Below are 14,286 nucleotides of genomic sequence, written 5' to 3'. Positions count from 1 at the left end.
GTCCCACCCAGCAGAGCTGGTTTTGAGTGATCGGCCCCTCAATGCCGGGCGAGGTGGCTTGGGAGAGGACATTGCTGTTGGACTGCCTTTCTTGCCACTGTATTTGGAGGATCTTGTGAAGGCATCGCTGGTGGGACTTCTCCAGTGTTCTGAGGTGCGTAATGTAGATTGTCCAAGTCTCTGAAGCCTTTAGGAGCACAGGGATCACTGCTGCCCAGTAAACCAGGACCTGAGTCTCAGGTTTGACATCCTGGTCCTCAGACAGTCTGTTCTTCATTTTCACAGAATCACAGAGTGCAGAAGAGGCCTTTCGGCCAATCGAGTCTGCACTGACATGTGAGAAACACCTGATCTACCCACCTAATCCCATTTACCAGCACTTGGCCCATAGCCTTGAATGTTATGACGTGCCAAGTGCTCACCCAGGTACTTTTTAAAGGATGTGAGACAACCCGCCTCCACCACCCTCCCAGGCAGTGCATTCCAGACCGTCACCACCCTCTGGGTAAAAAAGTTTTCCTCACATCCCCCCCAAACCTCCTGCCCCTCACCTTGAACTTATGTCCCCTTGTGACTGACCCTTCAACTAAGGGGAACAACTGCTCCCTATTCACCCTGTCCATGTCCCTCATAATCTTGTACACCTCGATCAGGTCGCCTCTCAGTCTTCTCTGCTCCAACGAAAACAACCCAAGTCTATCCAACCTCTCTTCATAACTTAAATGTTTCATCCCAGGCAACATCCTGGTGAATCTCCTCTGCACCCCCTCCACTGCAATCACATCCTTCCTATAATATGGCGACCAGAACTGCACACAGTGCTCCAGCTGTGGCCTCACCAAGGTTCTATATAACTCCAACATGACCTCCCTACTTTTGTAATCTATGCCTCAACTGATAAAGGCAAGTGTCCCATATGCCTTTTTCACCACCCCACTAACATACCCCTCCACCTTCAGAGATCTATGGACACACACGCCAAGGTGCCTTTGTTCCTCAGAACTTCCTGTCATGCCGTTCATTGAATACTTCCTTGTCAAATTAGTCCTTCCAAAGCATATCACCTCACGCTTTTCAGGGTTAAATTCTACCTGCCACTTATCTGCCCATTTGACCATTCCATCTATATCTTCCTATCGCTCAAGACACTCAACCTCACTGTTAACCACTCGGCCAATCTTTGTGTCATCTGCAAACTTACTAATCCTAGCCCTGACATAGTCATCTATGTTGTTTATATAAATTATGAATAATAGGTGACCCAGCACAGATCCCTGTGGTAAGCCACTGGACATTGGCTTCCAGTCACTAAAGCAGCCTTCTGTCATCACAATCTATCTCCTACAACTAAGCCAATTTTGAATCCACCTTATCAAATTACCCTGTATCCCATGTGCATTTGCCTTCTTTATAAGTGTCCAATGTGGGACCTTGTCAAAGGCTTTGCTGAAATCCATATAAACTACATCACCTGCACTACCCTACACATCTACACACCTGGTCACCTCTTAAAAAATTCAATCAAATTTGTTAGGCATGACCTCCCTCTGACAAAGCTATGCTGACTATCCCTGATCAAACCTTGCCTCTCCAAGTGCAGATAGATTCTCTCCTTCAGAATTGTCTCCAATAGTTTCCCTGCCACTGACGTGAGACTTACTGGCCTGCAGTTCCCTGGTTTATCTCAACAACCCTTCTAAAATAGTGGAAACACATTCGATGTTCTCCACCCACTCCCTACCAATCCCGCCCCCCCCACCACCACACCCCCACCGCCCCCTACCGACCCCCGATCAGAAAGCAATTAAAAATTTGGGTCAGATTCCCTGCGATCTCCTGCTGGGACACAAATCAATACCTTGTCATTCCCTATATCAATTTTCTCAAGAACCTCGCAGTCTCTCTCCACGAATTCCATACTTTCATCCTCATTCTCTTGGGTGAAGACGGATGTGAAGTATTCATTCAATACTCTACCGATATCCTCTGGCTCCACCTATAGATTGCCCCCTTGGTCCCTAATGGGCCCTACTCTTTCCATTGATCTACTTATGGAATATCTTGGGATTTTCCCTACTTTTACCAGCCAGAGCTTTCTCATAGCCCCTCTTTGCTCTCCTAATTGCTTTCTTAAGCTCCACCCTGCACTTTCTGTGCTCCACTAATGCCTCCGCTAATTTGCTCCCCTTGTACCTGCTAAAAGCCTCTCTTTTCCTTCTCATCGTACCCTGTATATCTCTGGTCATCCATGGTTTTCTGGGCTTGTTACTCCTTCCTATCACACTCGAGGGAATATGTTGAGCCTGTACCCTCCCCATTTCCTTTTTGAACGCTTCCCACTGCTCCTCTGTAGATTTCCCCACAAGTAGCTGTTCCCAGTCTACCTTGGCCAGATCCTGCCTTATTTTACTAAAATCCGCTCTCCCCCAATCCAAAACATTTTTTTTGCAACTTGACTATTTCTTTGTCCATAACAAGCTTAAATTGTAGCATTGCATCTGTTCTTATGCCCCAAATATTCCTTTCAAGTGAAGCAACACTTCACTTGCTGCTCCCAATGTGGTCTTCTCTACATATGAGACCCCAAATGCAGACTGGGTGACCGCTTTGCGGAACACCTTCGGTCTGTCCATAAGCATGACCCAGACTTCCCTGTCGCTTGCCATTTCAACACACCACCCTGCTCTCATGCCCACATGTCCGTCCTTGGCCTGCTGCAATGTTCCAGTGAAGCTCAACACAAACTGGAGGAACAGCACTTCATCTTCCGACTAGGCACTTTACAGCCTTCCGGACTTAACATTGAGTTCAACAACTTCAGATCGTGAACTCTCACCTACATCCCCACCCCCCTTTCTGATCCCCCTTTTTCCAATAATTTATAATTTTTAAAATATATTCTTCTTTCCCCACCTATTTCCATTATTTTAAAATTTATTTCCATCTATTGTTTTATCTCCACCTTTCAGCCTATTTCGATCCCTTCGTACCATGTTGTGGTCGCTGTCACTAAAACGCTCCACCACCACCACCTCAGCCACCTGTCTGGCTTCATTCCCCAGAATTAGGTCCAGCACTGCACCGTCCCTTGTTGGACTCCCTACATATTGACCTAAAAAGTTCTCCTTTATACATTTCAAGAAATCCACTCCATCCAAGATAGCCACTATGTCTATCCCAATTAATGTTGCGAAAGTTGAAATCACCTAATGTAATTACCCTATTGTTATTGTTTTTAACACACCTCTGCAAATTGTGCTCATATTTGCTCCTCAATTTCCCACTGACTATCTGGGGGTCTATAATAAACATCTAACAATGTGGCTGCCCTTTTTTCATTCCTAAGGTCTACCCACAAAGCTTCATTCGATGCCCCCTCCAAGATATCATCTCTCCTTACTGCAGTAACTGACTCCTTAACTAATAATGCAATGCCTTCTCCTCTTTTACCCCCTCTCCTGTCTCACCTGAAGATTCTGTATCCCGGAATGTTGAGCTGCCAATCCTGCTCCTCTCTCAACCACGTCTCAGTGATGGCTACTATATCACAATTCCACGTGTCAATCCTCACCCTTAACTCATCCGTTTTACCTGTAATACTGCTGGCATTAAAGTAAAGTCCATCCAGCCTTGCCTTACTCCCTTGAAACTTAATGCAGCTGTACTCCCTCTGTCTTGATTGTTTTACTGTATTATGATGTGTCCCTATTCTGCTAACATTCTGTGTCCCCTCCCCCCTGCTGAATTAGTTTAAACTCCTCCCAACAGCACTAGCAAACCCGCCCGCAAGGATGTTAATCCCGCTCTGGTTCAGATGTAGACCGTCCTGCTTGTACAGGTCCCATCTACCCCAGAAACGGTCCCAGTGATCCAGGAATCTAAAACCCTCCCTCCTGCATCAACTCTTAAGCCACGTATTCAACTGCGCGATTCTCCTATTTCTGTGCTCGTTAGCACGTGGCACTGGGAGTAATCCAGAGATTACACCCAGAGAGGTACTGCTTTTTAGTCTACTGCCCAACTCCTTGAATTCTTGATGCAAGGCCTCATCCCTCCTTCAGGCATCAGGTAGATGCCTGATTTCTACATTAAATCCATCCACATGCCTTGATTCCATAACCCTCACTACTCTTGCCTCATAAATGTCCAGCAATCTCAGTTTTTAAATTGTTAACTGATGAAACCTCAACAGAATTTCAGATTTCCGCCATATTTTCTGTGAAGTGATTTCTAACATTGTTCCTTAACAGCCGAGTCTCAGTTACACAAATAAATATCACTGATTTGTATATTTAAATTGTAACAATTATTTTACTCTTAACTAGTTATGCAACAAAATTGCAAAGAAACATCATTTTAGTAAAATACTGTGAATGCTGGAAATCTGAAATAAAAACAGAAAGTTCTGGAAATCCTCAGCAGGTTCGGCAGCTTCTGTGAAGAGAGAGAAACAGATTTAACATTTCCAATCCAATATGATTGTTCTTCAGAACTGAGTATTTCCAGCATTCTGATTTCATTTTAAACACATAATTGATGTAAACTTTATTGTCCTTACAGGTATCTGGATGTAAATCTGATTTCAGACCTTCCTCTGAACAGCTTTCAAACTGACTCCAGCTCATTGTCCATTCCTTCACTAAAGACCCGGATGGAAAAACGTCAGTGCAAGATGGCGGCGGCCGGTTGCCCGGGTAACCTGGACCTGTCACCGGGGAGGTAGCCCCGTCCTCACTCCTCTCTTCCCCCACCAAGATGGCCACCCATGCGCCCGGCACCCTGAGCAAGACCCGCTTTCCTCTCCCAAGATGGCAGAGGCCGGTGATCCCGTTCCCAGTGCGCAGGTGCAGTGTGGGTGTGCGCTCTGAGCATGCTCAGTGTCAGTCATGGTGACAGTGAGGAGGAGCGGACGGTTCGGGAGGCGGGAGGAGATAGTGAGCACAGGGTAGGAATGGAAACCGAGGCTGGACTAGGAACTGGATCAACTTCTGGGGTAGGCCCCAGGCCCCGTGTTTACCCCGCGGTGACAGGCCCGGGGGGAGGGAGCGATGGAGCCGGCGGCAGGACGGGGAGAATTTGGAAACACTTTGTGGATCCGCAAACCCTGAGGAATAATTGTCAGCTCCTGGTTTGCAGCTGCGGGGCTTCTCCCTCCCGGGAACAGGCCCAGGTTAACGGCCGCCATCCTGGGTCAGCGAGTGGAGGATGGTTCACATCAGAGGATGGGGGAGGGGGGACAATAAATAAGAGGTTACACTTTGGGCTCAAACCAATGAGGAATCTGATCAGTGGGAAGGAAGCAAACCCTGGGAGGTGGGCGGGGAGGATTCAGAAACACCCGCTGGAGGCCCCAAACCCCCAATAAGAACAAAAACAAAAAACCGCGGATGCTGGAAATCCAAAACAAAAACAGAAATACCTGGAAAAACTCAGCAGGTCTGGCAGCATCGGCGGAGAAGAAAAGAGTTGACGTTTCGAGTCCTCATGACCCTTCAACAGAACTAAGTAAAAATAGGAGGAGTGAAATATAAGCTGGTTTAAGGTGGGGAGGGGGGGGGGGTTGGGGGAGAGAAGTTGGGAGGGGGGGTGGTTTTAGGGACAAGCAAGCAGTGATAGGAGCAGATAATCAAAAGATGTCACAGATAAAGGAACAAAGAGCTGTTGAAGGTGGTGATATTATCTAAGAGAATGTGCTAATTAAAAATGGATGGCAGGACACTCAAGGTGCAGCTCTAGTGGGGGTGGGGTGGAAAGACTGACAGAGCATTACAGGTATAGATTTAAAAATAATGGAAATAGGTGGGAAAAGAAAAATCTATGTAAATTATTGGAAAAAACAAAAGGGAGGGGGGAGAAACGGAAAGGGGGTGGGGATGGACGAGGGAGTTCAAGATCTAAAGTTGTTGAATTCAGTATTCAGTCCGGAAGGCTGTAAAGTGCCTAGTCGGGAGATGAGGTGCTGTTCCTCCAGTTTGCGTTGGGCTTCACTGGAACAATGCAGCAAGCCAAGGACAGACATGTTGGCAAGAGAGCAGGGTGGAGTGTTAAAATGGCAAGCGACAGGAGGTTTGGGTCTTTCTTGCGGACAGACCGCAGGTGTTCTGCAAAGTGGTCGCCCGGTTTACCTTTGGTCTCTCCAATGTAGAGGAGACCGCATTGGGAGCAATGAATGCAGTAGACTAAGTTAGTGGAAATGCAAGTGAAATGTTGCTTCACTTTAAAGGAGTGTTTGGCCCTTGGACGGTGAGGAGAGAGGAAGTGAAGGGGCAGGTGTTGTATCTTCTGCGTGGGCATGGGGAGGTGCCATAGGTGGGGGTTGAGGAGTAGGGGGTGATGGAGAGTGGACCAAGGTGTCCCGGAGGGAACGATCCCTACGGAATGACGCCAGGGGGGTGAAGGGAAGATGTGTTTGGTGGTGGCATCATGCTGGAGTTGGCGGAAATGGCGGAGGATGATCCTTTGAATGCGGAGGCTGGTGGGGTGATAAGTGAGGACAAGGGTGACCCTATCATGTTTCCGGGAGGGAGGAGAAGGCGTATGGGCAGATGCGCAGGAGATGGGCCGGACACGGTTGAGGGCCCTGTCAACGGCCGTGGGTGGAAAATCTCGGTTAAGGAAGAAGGAGGACAAGTCAGAGGAACTGTTTTTGAAGGTAGCATCATCAGAACAGATGTGACGGAGGCGAAGGAACTGAGAGAATGGGATGGAGTCCTTACAGGAAGCGGGGTGTGAGGAGCTGTAGTCGAGGTAGCTGTGGGAGTCGGTAGGCTTGTAATGGATATTGGTGGACAGTCTATCATCAGAAATTGAGACAGAGAGGTCAAGGAAGGGAAGGGAAGTGTCAGAGATGGACCATGTGAAAATGATGGAGATTGGAAGCAAAATTAACAAATTTTTCCAGGTCCCGACGAGAGCATGAAGCAGCACCAAAGTAATCATCGATGTACCGGAGAAAGAGTTGTGGGAGGGGGCCGGAGTAGGACTGGAACAAGGAATGTTCCACATACCCCATAAAGAGACAGGCATAGCTGGGGCCCATGCGTGTACCCATAGCCACACCTTTTATTTGGAGGAAGTGAGAGGAGTTTAAGGAGAAATTGTTCAGTGTGAGAACAAGTTCAGCCACACGAAGGAGAGTAGTGGTGGATGGGGATTGTTCGGGCCTCTGTTCAAGGAAGAAGCTAAGGGCCCTCAGACCATCTTGGTGGGGGATGGAGATGTAGAGGGATTGGACATCCATGGTGAAGAGGAAGCGGTTGGGGCCAGGGAACTGGAAATTGGCCCCAACCGCTTCCTCTTCACCATGGATGTCCAATCCCTCTACATCTCCATCCCCCACCAAGATGGTCTGAGGGCCCTTAGCTTCTTCCTTGAACAGAGGCCCGAACAATCCCCATCCACCACTACTCTCCTTCGTGTGGCTGAACTTGTTCTCACACTGAACAATTTCTCTTTAAAATCCTCTCACTTCCTCCAAATAAAAGGTGTGGCTATGGGTACCCGCATGGGCCCCAGCTATGCCTGTCTCTTTATGGGGTATGTGGAACATTCCTTGTACCAGTCCTACTCCGGCCCCCTCCCACAACTCTTTCTCCGGTACATCGACGATTACTTCGGTGCTGCTTCATGCTCTCGTAGGGACCTGGAAAAATTTATTAATTTTGCTTCCAATCTCCACCCCTCCATCATTTTCACATGGTCCATCTCTGAAACTTCCCTTCCCTTCCTTGACCGCTCTGTCTCAATTTCTGGTGATAGACTGTCCACCAATATCCATTACAAGCCTACCGACTCCCACAGCTACCACGACTACAGCTCCTCACACCCCGCTTCCTGTAAGGACTCCATCCCATTCTCTCAGTTCCTTCGCCTCCGTCGCATCTGTTCTGTTGATGCTACCTTCAAAAACAGTTCCTCTGACATGTCATCCTCCTTCCTTAACCGAGGTTTTCCACCGACGGTCGTTGACAGGGCCCTCAAAGGTGTCCGGCCCATCTCCCGCACATCCGCCCTCATGCCTTCTCCTCCCTCCCAGAAACATGCTAGGGTCCCCCTTGTCCTCACTTATCACCCCACCAGCCTCCGCATTCAAAGGATCATCCTCCGCCATTTCCGCCAACTCCAGCATGATGCCACCACCAAACACATCTTCCCTTCACCCCCCCTGGTGGCATTCCATAGGGATCGTTCCCTCTGGGCAACCCTGGTCCACTCCTCCATCACCCCCTACTCCTCAACTCTCACCTATGGTACCTCCCCATGCCCACGCAGAAGATGCAACACCTGCCCCTTCACTTCCTCTCTCCTCACCGTCCAAGGGCCCAAACACTCCTTTCAAGTGAAGCAACATTTCACTTGCATTTCCCCTAACTTAGTCTACTGCATTCATTGCTCCCAATGCGGTCTCCTCTACATTGGAGAGACCAAACGTAAACTGGGTGACCGCTTTGCAGAACACCTGCGGTCTGTCCGCAAGAAAGACCCAAACCTCCCTGTCGCTTGCCATTTTAACACTCCACCCTGCTCTCTTGCCAACATGTCTGTCCTTGGCTTGCTGCATTGTTCCAGTGAAGCCCAACGCAAACTGGAGGAACAGCACCTCATCTTCCGACTAGGCACTTTACAACCTTCTGGACTGAATATTGAATTCAACAACTTTAGATCTTGAACTCCCTCGTCCATCCCCACCCCCTTTCCTTTTCTTCCCCCTCCCTTTTGTTTTTTCCAATAATTTATATAGATTTTTCTTTTCCCACCTATTTCCATTATTTTTAAATCTATACCTGTAATGCTCTGTCAGTCTTTCCACCCCACCCCCACTAGAGCTGCACCTTGAGTGCCCTGCCATCCATTCTTAATTAGCACATTCTCTTAGATAACATCACCACCTTCAACACCTCTTTGTTCCTTTATCTGTGACATCTTTTGATTATCTGCTCCTATCACTGCTTGCTTGTCCCTACAACCACCACCCCCCCCCACCAACTTCTCTCCACACCCACCTTCAACCAGCTTATATTTCACCCCTCTCCTATTTTTACTTAGTTCTGTTAAAGGGTCATGAGGACTCGAAACGTCAACTCTTTTCTTCTCCGCCGATGCTGCCAGACCTGCTGAGTTTTTCCAGGTAATTCTGTTTTTGTTTTGGATTTCCAGCATCCGCAGTAGTTTTTTGTTTTTACCCCAACAAGACTCATTGATTTTATTGTCAGTCTGCAGACAGGAGCTGGAGAACTGAACCCAGGCAGAGGAGAGGGAGGGAGAAAACTGGGAGTGGAGGAAAGAGATGGTGAGATGGGTTTGGATTTCAGCCCAGGGAGGAGGGAGAGTGTGTGGGACGGGGATTTACAGCTTTGGGGGGAACAAGAGAGGAATAAATGTTCCATTAAAACTAGAATTGCACGTTCTGAATTTCTAACCTGCACTGACAGTGATGACTTTTGTATTCACATTTTACACAGTATCAGAAGTGGAATATTTACAGACAGGAAACTCAAATCAATCTTCACATCCAAGATTTAAAAGTCACACCATTCATAAGGACCTGAATTTCATCAGCCTTTGAATGTGGAAGGAGAAATGTTTGTCTATTCTTTCTGTGGGAAAAGATTTCAAACATCTGTGTGACTGGAAAAGCAGTGAGACACACCAACCAGAGTGTGTGTGTTCCAGTGTATTGACTGCAGAAAGAGCTATAACCAGTTACACAGCCTAAAAATCTTCACACCATTGACAGTGAGTAGAAACCATACACGTATTCTTTGCAAAGAGGGCTTCAACTGATCATCCAACCTGGAGACACATGAGGATAGCCACACCACAGGGAAACTGTGGAAATTTGGGGACTGTGGGAAGGGATTCAGTTACCAATCTGAACTGGATATTCATCAACACAGTCACACCGGAGAGAGGCCATTCACCTGCTCTGAGCATGAGAAGGGATTTGCTCTCTCATCCAGTCTCTATACACACCGTGTTCATACTGGCGAGAGGCCATTGACCTGCCTCGAATGTGGGAATGGATGTAATGCTTTATCAAACCTCCTGATTCACCAGCAGATTCACTCTGATCAGAGACCTTTTCAATGTTCTCCCTGTGAGAAAAGCTTTAAAAGCACAAAGGACCTGCAGAGACACCAACGCACTCATATGGGGGTGAGGCCTTTCCTCTGCTCCGTGTATGGAAAGGGATTCACTCAATCATCCCACCTTCTGAGACACCAACTTGTTCACTCTGATCAGCGACCTTTTCAATGTTCTCACTGTTGGAAGTGTTTTAAAAGTGAAAATGATTTACAAGCCCATCAACGCACTCACACTGAGGAGAAACCATTCATCTGCCCCCTGTGTGAGAAGAGATTCAGACTTTTATCCCACCTGCTGACACACCAACGCGTTCACTCTGACAAGAGACCATTTCAATATTCTGACTGTGAGAAGAGCTTTAAAAGCAAACAGGATCTCGCGACACACCAGCGAATTCACACAGGGGAGAGGCCATGCACCTGCTCTGTGAGTGGGATAGGATTCACCCATTCATCCCAGCATCTGAGACACCAGCGAGTTCACACCGGCGAGAGGCCATTCATTTGCTCTGTGTGTGGGAAGGGGTTCACTAATTCACCCCACCTTCTGATACATGAGCGAATTCACACTAGGGAGAGACCGTTCACTTGCTCCACGTGTGGGAATGGGGTTCACTCAGCCATCCCAGCTCACTGTACATCAACTTGTTCACACTGATCACAGACCTTTTAAATGTCCTGACTGTGAGAAGAGCTTTAAGAACACAAAGGACCTGCTGAGACACCAGCAAACTCACACAGGAGAGAGGTCATTCACCTGCTCCACATGTGGGAAGAGATTCACTCAGTCATCCCACCTGCTGAGACACCAGCAGCTTCACACTAGAGAGAGGTCATTCACTTGCTCCACATGTGGGAACAGATTTGCTCAGTCATCCAATCTTCTGAGACACCAGGGAATTCCCAAGTGACTGCAAGTGTGAAATTCTGCTGTTATTGCTGCTGTTCATCACATCCAGGATTGAACCAAGAGAATTCTGTTGTTAAGGAGGCTGGAGTGGGGCAATTAGATAATCTCAATGCAATCAGGCAGGGTCAACATGGTTTTGTGCAAAGGAAATCATGTTTGACTAATTTATTGGAGGTCTTTGAGGAAGTAACAAGCAGTGTAGATAAAGGAGAACCTGTGGATGTGGTGTATTTAGATTTCCAGAAGGCAATTGACAAGGTACCATATCAAACGTTACTATGCAAAATAAGAGCTCATCATGTTGGGATAATATATTAGCTTGGATAGAGATTGGTTGGCTAACAGGAAACAGAGAGAAGGGATAAGTGGGTCATTTTTGAGTTGACAAGATGTCACCTGTGGTGTGCCACAAAAATCAGCATCGGGGCCTCAACCATTTACAATTTATATTAATGACTTGAATGACAGGATCAAATGTATAGTTGTTAAATTTGCTGATGATGCAAAGATAGGTTGGAAAGTAAGTTGTTAATCACCATAAGGAGTCTGCAAAGGGATATAGACAGGTTAAGTGAATGGGAAAAAGATTTGGCAGATGGAGTATAATGTGGGAAAAAATGAACTTGTCCACTTTGGAGGAGGAATAAAAAAGCAGTATATTATTGAAATGGGGAGAAATTACAGAATTGAAAGGTACAGAGGGATCTGGGTGTCCTGGTACATGAATCAGGAAAGGTTAGTATGCAGGTACAGTAAGTGATTAGGAAGGCAAATGGAATATTGTCATTTATTGCTCAGGCATGTTTTGCTACAGGGTTTTCATGAGGCCACATCTAGAATACTGTGTACAGTTTTGCTCTCCTTATTAAAGAAAGGGTACAATTGCATTTGAAGCAGTTCAGAGAAGGTTCACTCAACTGATTCTGGGGATGGGAGGGGATTATGTTATGAGGAAAGGTTGGACAGGTTGGGCCAGTATCCACTGGAATTGAGAAGAATGAGAGGTGATCTTATTGAAACATAAAATCCTGAGCGGAATTGACAGGGTGGATGTTGATTGTGGAGAGGCTAGAACTAGCGCACAGTTTAAAAATAAGAGGTCTCTCATTTAAGGTGGAGATAAGAAGAATTCTTTTTCTCTCAGAGGGTCGTAAGTCTGTGAAACTCTCTTCCCCAGAGAGTGGTGGAGGCAGGGTCATTGAATATTTTTAAAGCTGAGTTTGATAGATTCTTGATTGACAAGGCATTCAAAGATTATCAGGGGTAGGCAGGGAAGTGGACTTGAGGGCACATTCAGATCAGTCATGATCCTGTTGAATGGTGGAGCAAGTTCAAGGGGCTGAATGGCCTAATCCTACTCCTAATTCGTATGTTCGTATTCTGACAGTTGGGGTTTGTTTCTGCTGATGTTAATTTCCCTTATAACTGGGCTGTAGCTTAATATTCTGGATATAAATCAAATAAATCTTCATGAGAAACCAATTGATTAGCCAGAGTCTAATTGAATGACAGAGCAGGCTTGAAGGACTGAATGACCTACTCCAGTTCCTGTGTAGTTTCTGCCTAGACTTCTCCCCCTCTCTAACTCTGCTCCAGTGCTGGTTTCTGCTGAAGTGTCTTCTCCCCAGTTCTCCCATGACTTTCCATTTATCAGCTGGTGTTTGAGTCCAAGTTTATTAGGGACAGGAGAAGGTCATTTACTCGCTCGAGCCTGTTCGCTCATTCCTTGAGGTCATGGCTGATCTGTGACCTCACTCCATTTCCTCAGATGTTATTTTAACCCTGGCTTCCCCAGTCTGTCACAATGTGATTGAAAAATAACTTTCCTTTACATCACACCTTTAGGGTGTGATGTCTCATGGTGAATCTCAGAAGCATAAACTGACAAATCAGACAAAACCTGACACTGAGCCAAAGAAGAGGACATTAAGAGGGCTAACTAAAGGCTTAGTAAAAGATATATATGTTTAAGAGGCTCTTAAAGGGGTAGAGCTGTGGACCGGCAGAGAGGGATAGGGAAGGAAGTCCAGGGTTAAGGCCGATGACTGAAGGCATGGCCAATGGGACAGAGAGAGTGAGGGATGTGTAAGAGGCCTGAGATGGCGGGATACAGAGCTCTCTGAGGGTTGTACGGTTGGAGAATGTTACAGACATCGGCAGGGGGTGTGGAACTGAAGGGATTTGAACAGGAGATTAGAATTTGAAAATGGAGGCATTGGTGGAGCTGGAGCCTTTGTAGGTCAGTGAGCACAGTCATGTTGGGGGAGTGGGACTTGGGGACGGTCGGGGTAAAGGGCAGCACAGTCTTGATGCGTGAGTGGGACTTGGGGATGTTCGGCGTAAAGGGCAGCACAGTCGTGATGCGTGAGTGGGACTTGGGGATGGTCGGGGTAAAGGACAGCACAGTCGTGATGGGGGAGTGGGACTTGGGGGACGGTCGGGGCACAGGGCAGCACAGTCTTGATGCTTGAGTGGGACTTGGGGACGGTCGGGGTAAAGGGCAGCACAGTCGTGACGCGTGAGTGGGACTTGGGGACGGTCGGGGTAAAGGGCAGCACAGTCGTGACGCGTGAGTGGGACTTGGGGACGTTCGGGGTAAAGGGCAGCACAGTCGTGACGCGTGAGTGGGACTTGGGGACGTTCGGGGTAAAGGGCAGCACGGTCGTGACGCGTGAGTGGGACTTGGGGACGGTCGGGGTAAAGGGCAGCACAGTCGTGACGCGTGAGTGGGACTTGGGGACGGTCGGGGTAAAGGTCAGCACAGTCGTGATGCTTGAATGGGACTTGGGGACGTTCGGGGTAAAGGGCAGCACAGTCGTGATGCGTGAGTGGGACTTGGGGACGTTCGGGGTAAAGGGCAGCACGGTCGTGATGCGTGAGTGGGACTTGGGGACGTTCGGGGTAAAGGGCAGCACGGTCGTGATGCGTGAGTGGGACTTGGGGACGTTCGGGGTAAAGGGCAGCACGGTCGTGATGCGTGAGTGGGACTTGGGGACGTTCGGGGTAAAGGGCAGCACGGTCGTGATGCGTGAGTGGGACTTGGGGACGTTCGGGGTAAAGGGCAGCACGGTCGTGATGCGTGAGTGGGACTTGGGGACGTTCGGGGTAAAGGGCAGCACGGTCGTGATGCGTGAGTGGGACTTGGGGACGTTCGGGGTAAAGGGCAGCACGGTCGTGATGCGTGAGTGGGACTTGGGGACGTTCGGGGTAAAGGGCAGCACGGTCGTGATGCGTGAGTGGGACTTGGGGACGTTCGGGGTAAAGGGCAGCACGGTCGTGATGCGTGAGTGG

General features: G+C 48.0%; 4 protein-coding genes across 4 annotated transcripts in view; 3 read left to right on the top strand and 1 right to left on the bottom strand.

Annotated features, from left to right (window-relative positions):
- Nucleotides 1–4,587, bottom strand: part of LOC144697342 (uncharacterized) — a 427,355-nt gene extending 422,768 nt beyond the window's left edge. The window contains exon 1 of the mRNA XM_078569331.1: nucleotides 4,559–4,587. The gene's annotated coding sequence lies outside the window, so the exon portion shown is untranslated. The remainder of the gene's footprint in view (nucleotides 1–4,558) is intronic.
- LOC144697059 (uncharacterized) overlaps nucleotides 1–14,286 on the top strand; it is a 395,607-nt gene that overhangs the window by 19,576 nt on the left and 361,745 nt on the right. The gene's annotated exons all lie outside the window — the stretch shown is intronic.
- Nucleotides 1–14,286, top strand: part of LOC144697310 (uncharacterized) — a 273,200-nt gene that overhangs the window by 21,035 nt on the left and 237,879 nt on the right. The gene's annotated exons all lie outside the window — the stretch shown is intronic.
- The window catches only part of LOC144698416 (uncharacterized), a 236,909-nt gene that overhangs the window by 19,608 nt on the left and 203,015 nt on the right, over nucleotides 1–14,286 (top strand).

The sequence above is a fragment of the Cetorhinus maximus genome, chromosome 23, assembly GCF_964194155.1.
Source record: "Cetorhinus maximus chromosome 23, sCetMax3.hap1.1, whole genome shotgun sequence".
Taxonomy (NCBI): domain Eukaryota; kingdom Metazoa; phylum Chordata; class Chondrichthyes; order Lamniformes; family Cetorhinidae; genus Cetorhinus; species Cetorhinus maximus.
This window is presented reverse-complemented; position numbering and strand designations above follow the sequence as displayed.